We start from the raw sequence: 16,416 nt of genomic DNA, 5'->3' as shown, positions 1-16,416 counted from the left end.
CCCTAAATTCTCTAATTGATCAAAATAGAAGTTGAGGACAATTTTTGCCAAGTTAATCAAGCAAGATTCATTAAACAGTAAACTCCCTTTATTATAATGTGTCATAGAATTCTAACATCCTGCTTGGATATGTTAACATTTTGGAATAACCAAAACACATGTTCCTCCTTTTGTAGCATCATTTGTTGTCTGAGTCTAGTTAGTAGCAATTTCCACAGACATGATTACAGAAACATGTGCCTTCGTGTATACCTATCAAGTATGTCTGGGCTCATGTGTTTTGAAATAAATTCACATGCTTGTACTGGACCTTTTAGTGTAGTCAGAAAAATCTGTTAGTAAGTAAAAGAAATGGTGACTTGGTATGTGTATTGAAACATTATGCTCATAGTTTAATTAATACCACTTGCATAGAGACATACATATCTCACGAATTGTTTCTACTTTGCTTCTTTCAAATTTCAATGTAATAAAAAGTTTTCAGAATTTTATTTTTCTTTTATATCTGAAAATTACACATTAGCTTTGAAGATAAATATTCTGTTTTGCATATGGGTTTGCATTAATTTATGCAAACAAGAATACAAATGTATTCTTTTACATGTTGAGGTAAAAATTAAAATTGAACTATAAAATTTTTTAAATTTTCTAGATATAGCTTTTATGCAAATTTTAGGATTGATATGCTTTCTTTTGTACATACAGTAAACCCTAGCACAGGCTCAATCACTTTCTTATTATAATCCAATTTACCTGGTGTACATTTCCACAAAGAATACTTTAAGTGATTCAGAAATTTGAGTATTAATATTCTCAAAGATGAATATTCCATGGTACTAGAAAAAGATGTTTATGAATGACTTAAGAATACTTACATTGAATATATATTGTGACAGCTATTATAAAATACAGCAGCATGAAGGGCAATGTTGTCTCAGTTTGCAATAGGAAATTCTCTATGTGAATGGCAGTGAGAGTCACAGATGGTATAACTATATTTCTTAATGGACTGTATATTTTTGCAGAGAGTTGTTTTAATTCTCAATAGCACTTAAAAGTTAGAAAATTAGTAATAAAGATATGTATTTCTACAAATTTTCACCTTACTACAAAATTGCATCATCATATTACTCTGTGTGTGTGTGGTATATATGTATGTAGTACATAACCAGTGTTTGAATGAGCACATCACTGCATGTGGGGGACACTGGAAAAGCAGCAGCTTGGCTGTCCTGCTTTAGTCTGCCCTGTTCACTTGAGACAGGATCTGTCACTGAACTTTGAGCCAGGCTGGTGTTCAGCAAGAAGCCCCAGTGATTCTCTTCTCCCAACTGCCCCCCAACAGTGTTGGAGTTACAGGTGTGCAAAGAACCATGCCCAGATTTTTACATGGGTTCTGAAAATTTGAATTCAGGGTGCCCTGGTTATGCAACTAGTATTCTACCCACTGATCCAGTTCACTAGATCTCCAAATCATTTTTTCAGTTAAAGGCATGCCTTCTTTTCCTGCGCATTGAACAACATGTACTTCTCTAAGCTCAACAATTGAAAAGTCAGAAAAATCAGCACATATATACATATATTTCTACAAATTAGCATATATCTATATTTTTAAGTCAAAAGAATGAACTTTTTGTTAAATGATGCTGTGTACAACTTCATTTTGATCTCAAATAGATATAGTACTGTGAATAATAGAGATAAAATAATATTTATTACTACCAATTGCCAATAAAAAAGTATAAAAATATTAAAATGAAGGACAGGGTAAAGAAATAGCTGTTCTTTAAAATATAGAATGAGCCGGGCGGTGGTGGCTCACGCCTTTAATCCCAGCACTCGGGAGGCAGAGCCAGGCAGATCTCTGTGAGTTCGAGGCCAGCCTGGACTACCAAGTGAGTTCCAGGAGAGGCGCAAAGCTACACAGAGAAACCCTGTCTCGAAAAACCAAATATATATATATATATATATATATATATATATATATATATATATAATGATAATGAGTTATCAGGAAGAAGAGTTACCCCTTATTTGCGGAGATGGGAACAAACCATTTTATAGAAGTGATACTTGATATTAGACATGATTAACAGCATTTAGATAGGCTAATGAGTTTAGACTCATATCTTTGAAAGAAGGAACCAAACATGGTGCTAAAATTAGGGAACTAAAAATTCAGAGGCATAAGAAAGGGGACTGCATGCTGTGTGACATCCTGTATTGAGAGACAAGACTAGTAAAACCTGGAGAACCAAGTTTTGAATATAACTGTATATTCTGTACTTCCTGTGTCCAGCCATGATTGGGGGTATTGTTCCTGGAAGGGTGGATGGGGTCATCTTTGGAAGGTAAACCCTTCCAACTACTTGGGTTGACAGTTTTTATTGAAATGATTGGGGATTATGTTAATATATGGAAGGAAATTTGGCTTTAAAACATTCACACCATTATTTTCAAGGACATCCATACCATTATTTTCAAGGACATGAGGTTTGTTGAATATCCATATGCATCAGGCACTCTGCTAAACATTTTAAATATGTTGTAATACATTTAAGAGAGTACAAGATTGAAAGGCAGGGCATTCATTAAACAGCCTGGTGACCACACTCTAGTGAAGGTACATTGTGGGGAAATAGATTCTCTTTGGAATTCTTCAGGACCTTGAGTAGATGACTACACTGTTTTGAAAATAAAACTACTTAGGTTTTCCAGAGGCTTCTAGGCAGTATTTAATCTTCTAATCAGTATTTTTTTAAATCTTACAATAGGAAGCTATAATGTTATTTTTAAAATTCATACTTTGTCATTATAAACCCTGTATGCTTGTTCCTTTAAATGTAGATATTTATTATGTATCCTCTCCCTTCACATATTCCAGGCTTAATATAATCTGATAAACTGCTTGTGTATTATGTCTGATAATTACAAGTCTATTTTCACATTGGATTCAAGTTACAAATTAGAGATGCAGTGCTATTAAAATATTTAGCAATAAGGTTATAAAAAGGAAACATTCTTGATAAAATGTTCTGTGAACACAGAATATTCAGGATCTAAAAGAGCATGTTTTGTTTGTTTCAGTGTTCTTTAGTTGCTTAAAGATTTCCAATAAATGTTGAAAAATGTGGTCTTCTTCATGTAACCTTAAAGGCCTTGTTGAACAGAGAAACAATGAGGTATATGGAACAATGGGAAGTAGGGTCATTATTCTTTACCTCACATCAGGAATGAGTGCCAAAATTAATATACCTTTTTTGCTAGTTAGAATGCAATTTTCTAGATAAGGCTTCAAAAGAAGTAATATTTGTGTAATGTCTTTAGCTAAAATATGAATTTGTCACTCAATAAAAATCCCCTCCATACTCAAAGTACATTTATTTTTAACATTGCAGTGCTTTACACGGAATACTTCTTTGAGAATTTGGCGAGCATAGTGGGTGGAGATCGTTGGTGAGGAGAGAGAAAGGGGAAGGGGTATGATTCTGACCTTGCTTTAAAACAAAATAGTAAAGTTCTGTCCATAAAAACTAGGAAAAAAATAGTAACAAAAATGTGGGAAGCAGTACAAGTCAAACAGCTGACTGTGCCCCCAAATGGTCTCTCTCCATAGGATACCAAACCAGAGATGTGGAGCCATGGCTGTTAAATTGGTAAGCTGGCATGGACAACTAGATACATCACTTCTGTGCACAGGTGTGAAGGTGTCAATGATTTGTGTTAGAAATTCAACACTGGCCTTACCAGACACTGAATTTGATCCCCTTTCTCATTATAGTCAAGGCAGGAAGAGATAAACCATCTGTTGGATTACCAAGGTAGAAATCATATTATGATGTGAGAAATTAACCAGAAAGACTGAGTCAGTTGGACCATCACTGCAGATCTGTCACAGGGTAGAAAATAAACTCTGACAAATGTGCACCGTCCTCAGGATAGTAGTCAGTCTACCTCAGCTCAGATATATTCATTTCAGACATATGGACTTCACAAAATTGTTAAATTCTTTCTATGGCAATGTCTGAAAATTTCCAGTGCGAAATTGTCCTGTGCTCATTGTGTCTAAAATATTTGAAGTCACCATGAGAATAGAGCAGTTTGTCAGTCTTTCTTTTGAAAAATATTTGTCATGCTCCATATTGCACTTAGATCCACAGACCGATGTGTAATTCCAGTCTGAGCATGACATTTACGGCATTTTGTGCTATAGTATGACAAGAGGTTAGCAAACGTGTGAAATCGATGAATCCTTTTAAAAGGCTTTGAGCACAGAAGTGGAAAGAATGCTTAAGACATGCATCCTCACCCCAGCACCTTGGATTCATGCAACATGCTAAAATCATCCTTTACTCTTCTTCAGGAAATGTAGCCTCAATTTATTCTTTAACTCTTGCCTCATCTATGAAAAAAATGATGCTTGTGTTTACTACAAGCGCTGCACTAATTTCTGTAGTTCTCGATTTTAAATAATGCTTATATTCTATAATATACATTTCAGCATTTGTATATATTCTATGATATAGTTTTATTTTATACTTTTATTTTATAAGTGTTTTGCCTGCATATGTAGACATGTACTATGTGTACACAGTGTGTATACAGAGACTAAAGAAGACATCAGATCTTCTGGAACTGGCAGATGTTAGCCTCTACGTGGGTGCTGTTAACTGAAGCCAGGTCCTCTGCAAGAGCAGCCAGTGCTCTTAAATACTGAGCCATCTCTCCAGCCTTCCTAGAATGTATTTCTAACAATCTCTAATAATGGTACCTTTTGAAAACATTCTCTGGTTTGTACCTTTGGGTATAAGGACCACTTTGGACAGTAAACAGTGAGTGTCTCTCATCAAGACTCAATTATCTTACTTTCTGGGAAGAAAATGTGCTCATTTCTAAAGTTTACATCTCTGACTTTCAGACCTAAAGTAGAATCCATTTGATAAGTGTATCACTGGGAGATAGCATAATAATAATAATAATAATAATAATAATTAATAATAATAATAATAATAATTAGCATGGACACCTTACAATAAGCCTTTTGAGCTCTTTCCCCCACTAGCTAGCTTACCTCTATTCTTGGGAATGCTTTGTCCTTTCTTAATAAACTGCCTGTTTCTATTCTATGCCTAACTTTAAAAGAATGCTATGTTTGTCTCCATTATGTCATGCTGGCTGCTAGGATTTTCATTTCACCTGTGCTCTGTTTTCTCTTAAACAATTACAAAATATCCTTGAGATTAAAAAAAAAGTCAGAGAACCTAAAAATGCCAATCAAATGAAAAATTAAACAAAAATAAAAACATGAGAAAAAAAACTTTACATAATCTCCTCATGAAGGATGTATTTTTAAGATGAAATTGGAAGTGAATTCAAGGAAAAGGAGTGCTTGTTCTGGCTGATTGAAAAATAGAAATATCTGTAAATTAAAGCCCACTTGGGGACTCAGTCTTCACTCTTACTCCTTGGTTCTTGTTCCAAGAGACTGACCTCTGTGATGACAATGCTGGTCTTGAGCTGCCTTCTAGACTCTGGGTTATGTTGACTAAAGGAAGATACCTGCAGGGCACCAGAAGGACTTCTTTCCAAGGCCCTGGTTCTTGCTTGACTCCAATAGGCTCCCTTCCTCTTGGTGCTCCCTAGGTGTAGCTCCCTGTGTTGATAATAGTTGGGTGTTTCATTATCCTCTGTTTGGTCCCTTAGTTTTGGAAATTCATTAAACTCTTGGAAATGAGCTCTGTGGGTGTGCCATCTGCCTTCTGTTATGATCCTGACTGAAGCATCACAACTAGACAGCAAGGATGCCTGGGAGAAATGCAACATGGATTTTAGAAAGAGAGCTTATCCTGATTTTACAGGTACCTGTAAGATAGAGTTCTTTAAAACTGATGAAAATTAAGCATTACTACCTCAATAAATATGAACAAGTAAGCAGTGTATTTCTCAGATAGCTAAGAAATAAATGTCAGGATGGCAGAAGTAGTTGGAATTTTATGTGAGCTGCTATATTTCCTTTCAATTTTTATTTTGTATGTGTATATGTATTTGAGTGAGTATATTATATCTGTGTATGTGCACATGTGTGTGCAGATGCATGCACCTATGTGCACATGGAGGCCACAGGAGGACATCTAATTCTCTATCACTTTTTATCTTATTTATTTGAGCAGGAATTGTCACTGTACCAACAGCAAGATGAGAAGCTAGAGAGTCCAGTGATGGGCTCCAATCACTGCCACCCTTACAGATAGGCAGGGACATGCCAAGAATTTTTTTTAACATGGTTCTAGGATTAGATTCTCATTCTTGCATAGTAAACACTCTTAATACACCATACCATTTATCCAACTTGTGTTGGCTATATGTTTTGATTTTCCATCCCAGATAGCTTTACTTATATCAAAGGAAATTTAACACTCATGTTATTAAAACAACAAACAACTCACACAAATATTTTACAAGTATTTAGTAAGATTGAACTGTGCAATAATGAAGTCACCAACCTGCCCACCTTAGACAAAGGACAGTTTCAATGGAGGGTGAATAAAGATATCCTACAGTAAAATAAGGAATGGACACAGGAATGGGAGATATCCACACAAACTCTCCTCTGAACCCTCTGTCAAGACTGCCTTGGAATCCTCACTTTTTCTATTCAGGCATTTCTTCCTTACTCAGTTTTTTTACAGAGTAGCTTGCACATGATTCCTCCTCAGCTTAGCTTTCTATTGTGTGAGTGCTCTCTGTCATAATATTTTCAAATGCATTTTTTAGAAATGTATGGAATATAATATGTGTTTAATAAATGTCTCTCAAATGAAGTAGTTGAATATTAACAGTAAAATGAGAAATGTGAGACTGTCCAAGTAACAATTGGTTCTGACAAAAATCTAGAGTCCTACTTCACACCAGTTAAAGCAATTAATGAAACAGGCTTAGGAACAAGAGGTTAATATCTAATGTACTTAAATATCTTCATATAAATCTTCTCTTAATGTTGTTCATTGACCTTCATAATAGATACTTCTTTATCTCATGATGGGTGATACACTGACAAACTCATTCTAGCTAAAAATATTTTAAATTAGAGATATATTCAATAAACTCAACCTCCTGAACACCAGTGTTAGAACAGTACTTAGGAGCATATCTGAGGCCCATCATGGTTATATTTGGGGCTGACATTCACTTTCAAGATTGTGTATGTTTTATAAGAAATGATTTTGTCATACATCTCTAGCTCAGGAAAATATTAAAAATTCAAAATCTGAGGTCCAGATTCTACTGACTGCTTAGCATATTTGCATTTTAGAAAGTTGAAAAGCTGCAAGTCAAATAATTATAAATGGGGAACTATATTTTTAAATATTTCTCACAAACAGTAAAAACAAGGACAGTAGGAGTGTGTATATGTCCTTGAAAATGGTGTCCTTAGCTGTAAAGATGTCTGTCATTTGTGTATAAATATGGTATAAAGGAAGGAAGGAAGGACAAATTGTCAAGGCAAGACAGCAATAGGATTGACAGAATATAAAAGATTCACAATAGGAGTTGACCTCACAGTTGTCAAGGGAATTGTGAAAGCTTGTAGTAAAAATTCATAACAAGAGAAAAACCATAGCTGTACACACTGAAGACTCAAGTCCAGTCATCCTGGTCAGCAGTGAAGGGACCTTGATCATTAGATTTATGAGAAGCTGTGACTCCTTAGTCAAGTGTTTGGTGGTAGAAATAAAGTGAGTGAGACAAAAAGCAAAGGAAGGAAGAATATGTCACAACTTCTGACTTTTGCAGAGATCACTGCTGCCTCATTCTCCTTTTGACCATCTCCCATCTGGACCCATGTGAGGAAGGGCCTTTATGGAAACACAGTTCTCATCTTAACCCAGCTAGCAGTTAAGGAATATGGTGGAGTTGGTATAAAATCCTCAGCACCTAGCACAATCAGTACAGCTGTTATTATTGTCATTTTGAAGAAAGGTTTTATCCACTGGAGAAAGGATTGCTGAAATGATGTTGGAATGTTGGAATGTGTTGCATGCAAAGCCCATGCATGCTCTCAACTGCTCAGCCAGCCAACCTTTTGCTGTCTTTGAGATAAATTATCCTCGTACAATCTACAGTTTCCTATAAGAAGGCCATTCCATATGCTGTTTTCTGTGTTGCCTCTTTTGGGTCAGCCTCATGATTCTAAGGTTTCTAGCTGTTCTGCATTCACACACAAAAGGTATTATGTAGATATATGCATCCTGATTTTATACTCTCTACTGTGTGAGCTGGTTTCTCACTGTGCGATTTGTGTTTCCTTAATGACTAACCACTAACTTCTCTTTGTTTATTTATTTGCACTTAGCATCTCTGATGAAGTGATTTTTGTTCATTTTTAATTTATATTTGCTTGCTTATTTTCTTACTGTTTACTTGTAAAAGTATTATATTTCATTTTACATTTAGTGTATGTGTAGGTGTATGTGCCCACCCACCTGTGCTGCTGCTTGCATGTGGGGGTGAGAGGTCAGAGGACAATTTCCAGGGATTGAACTCAGGTTATCAGGGTAGGCAGCTGACGGGTGATGTTGTTCCGTTTGCTGTGAATGTGTTACTCTGATTGATAAATAAAATGCTGATTGGAATTTTGCCTGGTCAATCATCTCTCTGATCAGTAAGAGTATTTGATATAATGTTAATACAATACCCTTTCAATGCTTGCTCCAGTCTCTGACTTATCTTCACATTGGCTTAAAACTGCTAAAGAACAAAAAGTTTGAATATTGATAAGTTACAGTTTAGCACTTCAGTTTTTATCCTTTTTAAAAATTCTTTTGCTACCCTGAAGTCATTTTACTGTGTTATTTCTAGATGTTTTATAGTTTCCTATAAATATTTATTTATTTTTATTTCACGTGTGACTATTTTGCCTGCATGTGTGTATATGTATCACCTGCTTGTCTGGTGCCTTCTGAGGCCAGAAAAGGGCATCAGTGAATCTGGAGTTATAAATGGTTGTAAGCCACTGCATGGGGGCTTGTCATCAAACCCAGGTCCTCTGGAAAAGCAGCAAGTTCTTAACAGCTGACCCATCACGCCAGCTCAGAGATTTATAATTTTCACTTTTATATTTAGACCTATCACCTATCCCAAGTTAATTTATGCAAATAATTGGGATTGATTTTTTTTAAATTAAATTTATTTATTTTACATTGCAACCATAGTTTCCCCTCCTTCCTCTCTTCCCGTTCTCTCTCCCACCCCAATCCACTCCTCCTCTGTTTCTGTTCAGACAGGAGCAGGCCTCCCATGAATATCAACAAAGCATGGCATATCAAGTTTCAGTAGGATTAAGTACCTCCCCTTGTATTAAGGCTGGGGAAGGCAGCTCATCAAGAGAAAAAAGTTCCCAAAAGCCAGCCAAAGCATTATGGACAGCCCTGAGGATAAGAGCACTGAAAGAGATAACTGGAAAGATGGGGGGTCAGTGGGAATGGTAGAAACTTATACAAGGGAAACTCCCAGGAATCTACAAGGATTACTCCAGCTAAGGCTTAAGCAATAGTGGATATGTAGCCTGAACTGGCCATCTCCTATGACCAGGTAAGACTTCCAGTGGAGGGATTGGGACACTAATTAATCTTGCTGCACAACCTTTGACCTACAGTCTGTCCTGCCTATAGGATGTACTGAAGTAAGGATGGTGCAGAGATTGTGGGAGTGGCCAACCAATGACTGTTCCAGCCTGAATTCTATGCCACAAGAGTGAGCCTACCCTTTGACACTGCCTGGAGGACCAGAACCTAGGTGCTGGATGGCCCAGAGACCTAGGATAGAACCTAACACCATTGGAGAAAAAAATGTCAATGTAATTATGCCTAAGGATATTCTCTAATACTCCTAGATCAGTGCCTATCCCAACTGTCATTAGAGAGCCTTCATCTAGTAACTGATGAAAACAGATGCAGAGACCCGTTGTCAAACATTAGGTGGAGCAGGGGGAATCTGGCTGAAGAGAGGGAGGAAGGCTTATACCTGGGCTCATAGGAGCTCACAGGGTCTCAACTGACAATCAGGGAGCCTGCATGGGACCGACTTAGGCCCTCTGTCGACATATATGTGACAGTTGTATAGCTTGGTCTTCCCTGACTCCTAATAGTAAGGTAGATTTAAAGTTAATTTTGTTTAAATACTCAAATGTTTCTTGAATAGATTAGATTCCCTTAGCACATCTGTTGTGTGTCAGTGGTTTAACTGTGTGCAGAGATATTCTAAGGTTGTTTTTGTTTTGTTTTGTTTTTGAGTCTCTTTCTATAAACTTCATTTTAAAAAATCTGTTACATGCCACATTACCCTGCTGTTTTAGATGTCCGGTGATTTTGTTTATTTGACAATAATCAGTAGACTTTTAAGATGATGAGTGGTTAGATTTGGTTGTGGTTCTTAAAGAGTATTGAGGCTTTTAGGGAGTTACTGTACTCACAGATCAATCCCAAATCTTAATGAACTGTTTCAGGATTTGAAAGGGTACGTATAGACTCACTTTCACTATCGATCTATTTGAATTATCCCCCTAAGACATCGCCAATGATGAATGTTGAAAATAGCCAACACGTATCTTTACTTTTGTTGGTTGATATAGTCAATAGCATTGTGTAAATGAGTTGTTTAGGTTTGAGCCCTTATCTGTCAGTTATTCTTAGCATCTTGGGAGGCTGTGAGTCTCTGCCCCAGTGGAAAATTCCAATACAAAGGCCACAAAGAGAGCCTTGGCCAAACCCAGAGCAATACAAACACAACAAAAAGGCATGGACGAGGAAGAGAGAAGAGCAGGAAATGGCAGTTGGAAGGCATGGGAGTTGGGCAGGGGAAAGAGAGGTGAGAGGTGATAGGATCAGAAAAAACAGAATGCATTCTTTAGAAGCTGCCTTTGTAAGTCCTGGGGGCTCCCTTTCTACGTATTTCCATTCTCTCCCCTGTGATCCACAGTCTACTTCTTCAAAAGTCTCTTGCATATGGACCTTTGTCCAGTCAATGCATGAAGGGCTCAGTGCTCAGCAGCAGACTCAGGCTCCCTGGGCATCTCTGTATAATTTTTTTCTCCAAGGAATTCTCTCTTCAGGATTCATTGCCACTCTTTTTGCCTCCACTATCACATTATCCACAGTGAATGCATGAACCGAGCAAGGCCTCACTGTATTGTTTCTTCCTTTCCTAGTGGTTAAAACACTTGTATGAAGGGTGGCACACACCTGTATTTCAGGCTTCCAGGAGGATAGTCATGAATTTGAAGACAGCCTCAGCTACATAGTGAAACCCTGTCTAAACAACAAAAATTCTGCCTATTTTAGATCCTGCAAATGTCCCCATATCAGCATATTTTGAATTCTCTACAAAAAAAATACAGAGAATTTTTGTTGTCACCTTTCAGGCTGATGTGCTATGTGTTAGCTGAGAACTAAATGAACCTAAATGAACAGGAAAAGGCATTGAGAAGAGAAAATATGGAGACAAAGCATCCAGTCTGAAAATGGAAAGTAATTTAGAACAGTTTAAAGTACTACATACAGAAAAAATATAACTAAAACATTATCATATCAATAAACCAAAAAGGCTTTATTTAAAATGCAGTAGTAAGTATGTGGATGTCGAACCAAATATTCTGTCTATGAGATAACATTGAAAGGTTACAAAGCATTTAATATAAAGGACTTGACAACACTTTTCCCACAAAAAGGAAACAAAGCATTATTTGAGATGAAGAGAGAGAGACATCAATGAAATACAATGATTCTGAATAACTAAGCATTTAATAAAATACCCTCAAGATGCATAAAGCAACATTTGCTATACTCAGTCTTGGAAATAACAAATGATGTTCATGATTTGCTGATTTCTATGATGATAGAGTAAGTGAACAACAAACCAGCATGATTTAAACACCACTCTGAAACAATGTCACCTAGTAAAACACGTGGTCAGAACAGTGATGTGCAAGCATAGAAAATATACAGCTTTTAGAATTAAACACCTAGGAAATAACACATATAAGTCTTGATATTACAGGTATATAGAACTATTTTTCTTTGGCTTGATTTGGTTTTCATTAAGATGAGTGTTATTTAATTTTTCTCAGATTTTCAAATTTGCATTTGAGAGAGCCAATGCAGGTACTGAAGTCACTCCTATTAAGTGACCACTAAGCTATTATCCAAAAGCATGTATGTCAACTTGACGCAAGCTAAAGCCACCTGAGAGGAGGGTACCTCAATTAAAATAATGCCTTGATAGCTTCTAGGGCATTTTCTTAATTAGTGATTGATGGAGAGGGCCCAGCCCATTGTGGATGGGGCCATCCCTGGGCTGGTGATCCTGAGGTCTATAAGAAAGCAGGCTGAGCAAGCCATGAGGAGCAAGTCAGTAAGCAGAGCCCCTCCATGGCCTCTGTCAGCTCCTGCCTCCATGTTCGTGGCCTGTTTCCAGTTCCGGTCTTGACTTCCTACAGTGATGAACAGTGATGCGCAAGCATAAGCCAAATGAACACTTTCCTTCCCAACCTGCTTTCAGTCATGGTGTTTCATCACAGCAACAGGAACCCTAAGACAAGTTGGTACCAGGGTTGTGGGGTATTACTCTTACAGACCTGACCACGTTGTTTTGGAGAGGATTATGGAAGGACTTTGGAACTTTGTACAAGAAAAGCCATGGAGTCTTCAATGTTTGGTGAGCTGTTCTTTAGGAGCTTGGAAGATAAGAATGTTGAAACCAATGCAGAAGATGGAGGCCTGGCTTGTGAAGTTTCAGAGAGAAACATAAAGACTATTTAAATTAAAAAATATTTTTAAATTTAAAGGGCCGTTAGTTGTTTTGAATTATGGTTCTGGTTAGCTGGGGCTGAAGAATCAGCTGTGATTCTTAACAAGAAACCAGAACTACTAAAGTGAAACCTTTGCTTTGCTAGGATACTCAATACTGGCCAGCTGGAGCTGAGAAGTTAGCAGAGATTAAGAAGTGACCAACAGTTGATTAACTTGATCTGTTTGGGAGGCATCCAGGTAGAGGGACCGGGTCCTGTCCTCAGTGCATGTGCTGGCTATTTGGAACCTGGGGCTTATACAGGGACACTTGGCTCAGCCTGAGAGGAGGGGACTGGACTTGCCTGGACTGAATCTACCAAGTTGAACTCAATCCTCAGGGGAGTCTTTGCCATGGAGGAGATGGGAATGGGGGGTGGGCTGGGGGAAGGTGGGGGGGGGGGGAGAACAAGGGAATCCATGGCTGATATGTAAAATTAAATTAAATTATAAAATAAAAAAAAAAGAAATGACCAGCATCACTGGGAAAAAGAAAATCTTCTGGGAAGTGTTTCCCGAGACTTGACACAAAGAAAGCATCCAGAGGTGGTCAATGTTGTTACCTTGTACTGGCAACCAAACTTAGTAGTATAAGAGTCACACAGGTGGAACTGGTTTTAAAGGAATAAAGGGGTCATGGAGAACAGCTGAGGCTCGGCACTGTGAGAGACTAGGAAAAGCCATTGGTGAAGGTGCAGCCCACCAGCAAATGAAGGCCCAGGCTGAAGGAGTCATGCAGAGAAGTTGAGGCGTGGCTATGAGAGGCTGTTTGTGAAAGTACAGCCTAGCTGCAGTAGAAGACCCCAGCATTTTGGTGATACCAATACCATGTGATGAACACCAAGAACAGCATCGGCACTGGAGTGGAGCCAGCCAGGGCCTAAAAGACAAGCTGTGTGTGTGTTGCAAAGGGCAGAGCTGGAGAAGTGATCCAGAGCCATTTGAGGAGCCCTGAAAATCGTGAGTAAACCCCAGATAATTTGATACTGCATTATTTACACTGTTAGAGTTTGGTTTTGCTTTGATTTGGTTGTGACTGTGCCTTGGTTCTTCCCTCTTGAAAAAAAATATTTAACTTAATTTTAATTTTTACAGGAATGCAAAGGTAAAAGACTGAGCTTTTAAAAGAGATTTTGGAGTTTTAAAGAGAATGGATAATTTAAAGAAAAAATTTAATGTCTTTGAATGTGTAAAGACAAAATTTTTAAAAGTTATTTATATTTTAATATGAGATCTTGGGGATACTGAGAAAAGAAAGGTTCTAATTGAAAAGTGATGTGTTTGTGTGTCAAGTTGACAAGGAATCAGTTGTATTAATTTTTTGTCAACTTGACACAAGCTAAAACCATCTGAGAGGAGAGAACCTCAACTAAGATAATGACTTATTAATGAGTGGGGTATTTTCTTAATTAGTGATTGATGGGGAGGGCCTAGCCAATTGTGGATGAGGCTGCCTCTGGGCTGGTGGTCCTAGGTTCTGTAAAAAAGCAGGCTGAACAAACCATGGAGGGTAAGCCAGTAAGCACAGCCCTTCCATGGTCTCGGCTGCAGCTTCTGCCTCCAGGTTTCTGCCCTGTTTTGAGTTCCTGTCCTGACTTCCTTCAGTGATATGGAAGTGTAAGCTTTTCCTCTCAAACTTGCTTTCGGTCATGGTGTTTTATCACAGCAACAGTAACCCTCACTAAAACACCATGTAAATGACCAAGGAGGCACTTTACCCTATACTTTCTGAGCTGACAAGGGATGACCACAACCTAAGTTGACAGACAGGCTACCAGTGTACCCTGGGGTCCCATGGCCACGTCAGGTTTTTAAAAGGCTGAAACAGGAGGATCACCATGAGTTTGCCCGCCTCAGCTACATAGCAAGACTCCATCTAAACAATTACAACAACAACAAAATTCTGTGTAGTTTTGGAGAGAATTCAGAATATTCCTCAAATACACATAGAGTCTGTGTGTCTCTTTCTAAATATTAGCATTGGTGAGTCTGTTTTATTTGACAAATGCAATTGTCCTTCACAGTGAAAATTTTAACATTTTTCTCTTTCCTTTGTTCTTCATTTCATCTTGTTTTCTCTTAAATGTGTTTGATTTTATGTCTGTGCTTATGATCTCATGTTCCTGACTCACATTTTCACATTCTCATTTTTTTCCTTCTATGTTGTGGAATAAAGACGATGCTTTCACAGGTCTCTCAGTTATATAACAGTAAGTTATTTATATTTAACCCAGCTCTTGGGTTTTGAAGTTGGGAAGAAGTATGATGCAATATGTGCCACAAAATCTTTACAGCTCCCAAACTCCATTAGCTGAAATTTTGCCATCACATGCCTGTTAAGATCACGGTTTTAGTCCCCTTTCTTCGAAATAGCTGTCCATCTGGGTATTTCTACTTGGCTCTTTAATTCTTGTGAGAGGACCTGATAACCATTAACAACAAATAATCTGGTAAAAGTTTTTATTTTAATGATCTCTGTATAGTGAGTGTTGGTGCTTGAGTATGTGTGTTAGGGTGAGAGACTAGGAGACCTCGAAGATCTCCAGCTAAGGAGAGTGAGTGGGGAAGGAAATGTCAATCTAAATAGGTGGAATAACAGTGAAGCTTGCATAAACTTGCTCTCGAGTCACTTTATGATAGTTCACAATTTTGCAAGTTTGCTTAAAACTATAAAATTCATATTTATGGAATAGAAGTATATGTTATAATTTTTATTTATATGTAAGTACTGAATATGCATAGATTTGTATTTATAAAATGTGGGCTTTCAACATCATTTTTCATTTGGACTTTTTAAATCTTACTTTCATTTTTCCATCTTTGAGATATAATTGACAAATAAGCAATGCGTAGATTGGGGGTGTGTGATGTAGAAACACCAGGTATTGATTTCTGCTTTAGGGCTCATTCTTTTAATCCTTCAGCTTACTTCAGGCTTCATTCCACTTATTTCTCTACTTTCACAATGTAGAATGCAAATAATCATTATTGATCTTACTTTTCTAGCCAGTACATCCCACCAGTTTTAACAAGTTGCATTGTTACACACTCACTTATTCAAAATATCTTTAACTTTTCTTGAACACTGTAATGTTTTTCTTTCATTTTTGATATTATGATATAATTTCATCACTTATCTCTTACCTTACCTCCCTCCAAACCATTCCATATACCCCTCCTTGCTTTTTTTTCAAATTCATGGACTTTTTTCATTAAAGGTTGTTACATTTATTCTTAATCTAACCTGCTAAGTCTGTATAATGTTAGGTATGCATGTATGCATGTATGTATGTATGTATGTATGTATGCATGTATGTATGTATATTTTCAGGGCTGACTATTTGGTATGGAATAGCCATTTGTGCTTTTCCCTGGGGAAGACCATTTCTCCCACTCTCAGCTTTCCTAAGTTGCCTGTGCCTATAATTCTTTGTGAAGGACTAAGGCCTCCGGAGTTGCCTCTACCACCACTCCATTCACTTTGGCATGTTTACTGGCATTGTCTTTGTTCAGCTAATGTTCAGGCAGTCATGTTGGTGAAATTTTGTATGTACAGCTTCTGACACTCATAATA

This window comes from Peromyscus californicus, unplaced genomic scaffold, assembly GCF_007827085.1.
Source record: "Peromyscus californicus insignis strain IS unplaced genomic scaffold, ASM782708v3 Scaffold_21__1_contigs__length_65335640, whole genome shotgun sequence".
NCBI lineage: Eukaryota > Metazoa > Chordata > Mammalia > Rodentia > Cricetidae > Peromyscus > Peromyscus californicus.
The sequence above is the reverse complement of the archived record's forward strand: the minus strand, read 5'-3'. Positions refer to the sequence as shown.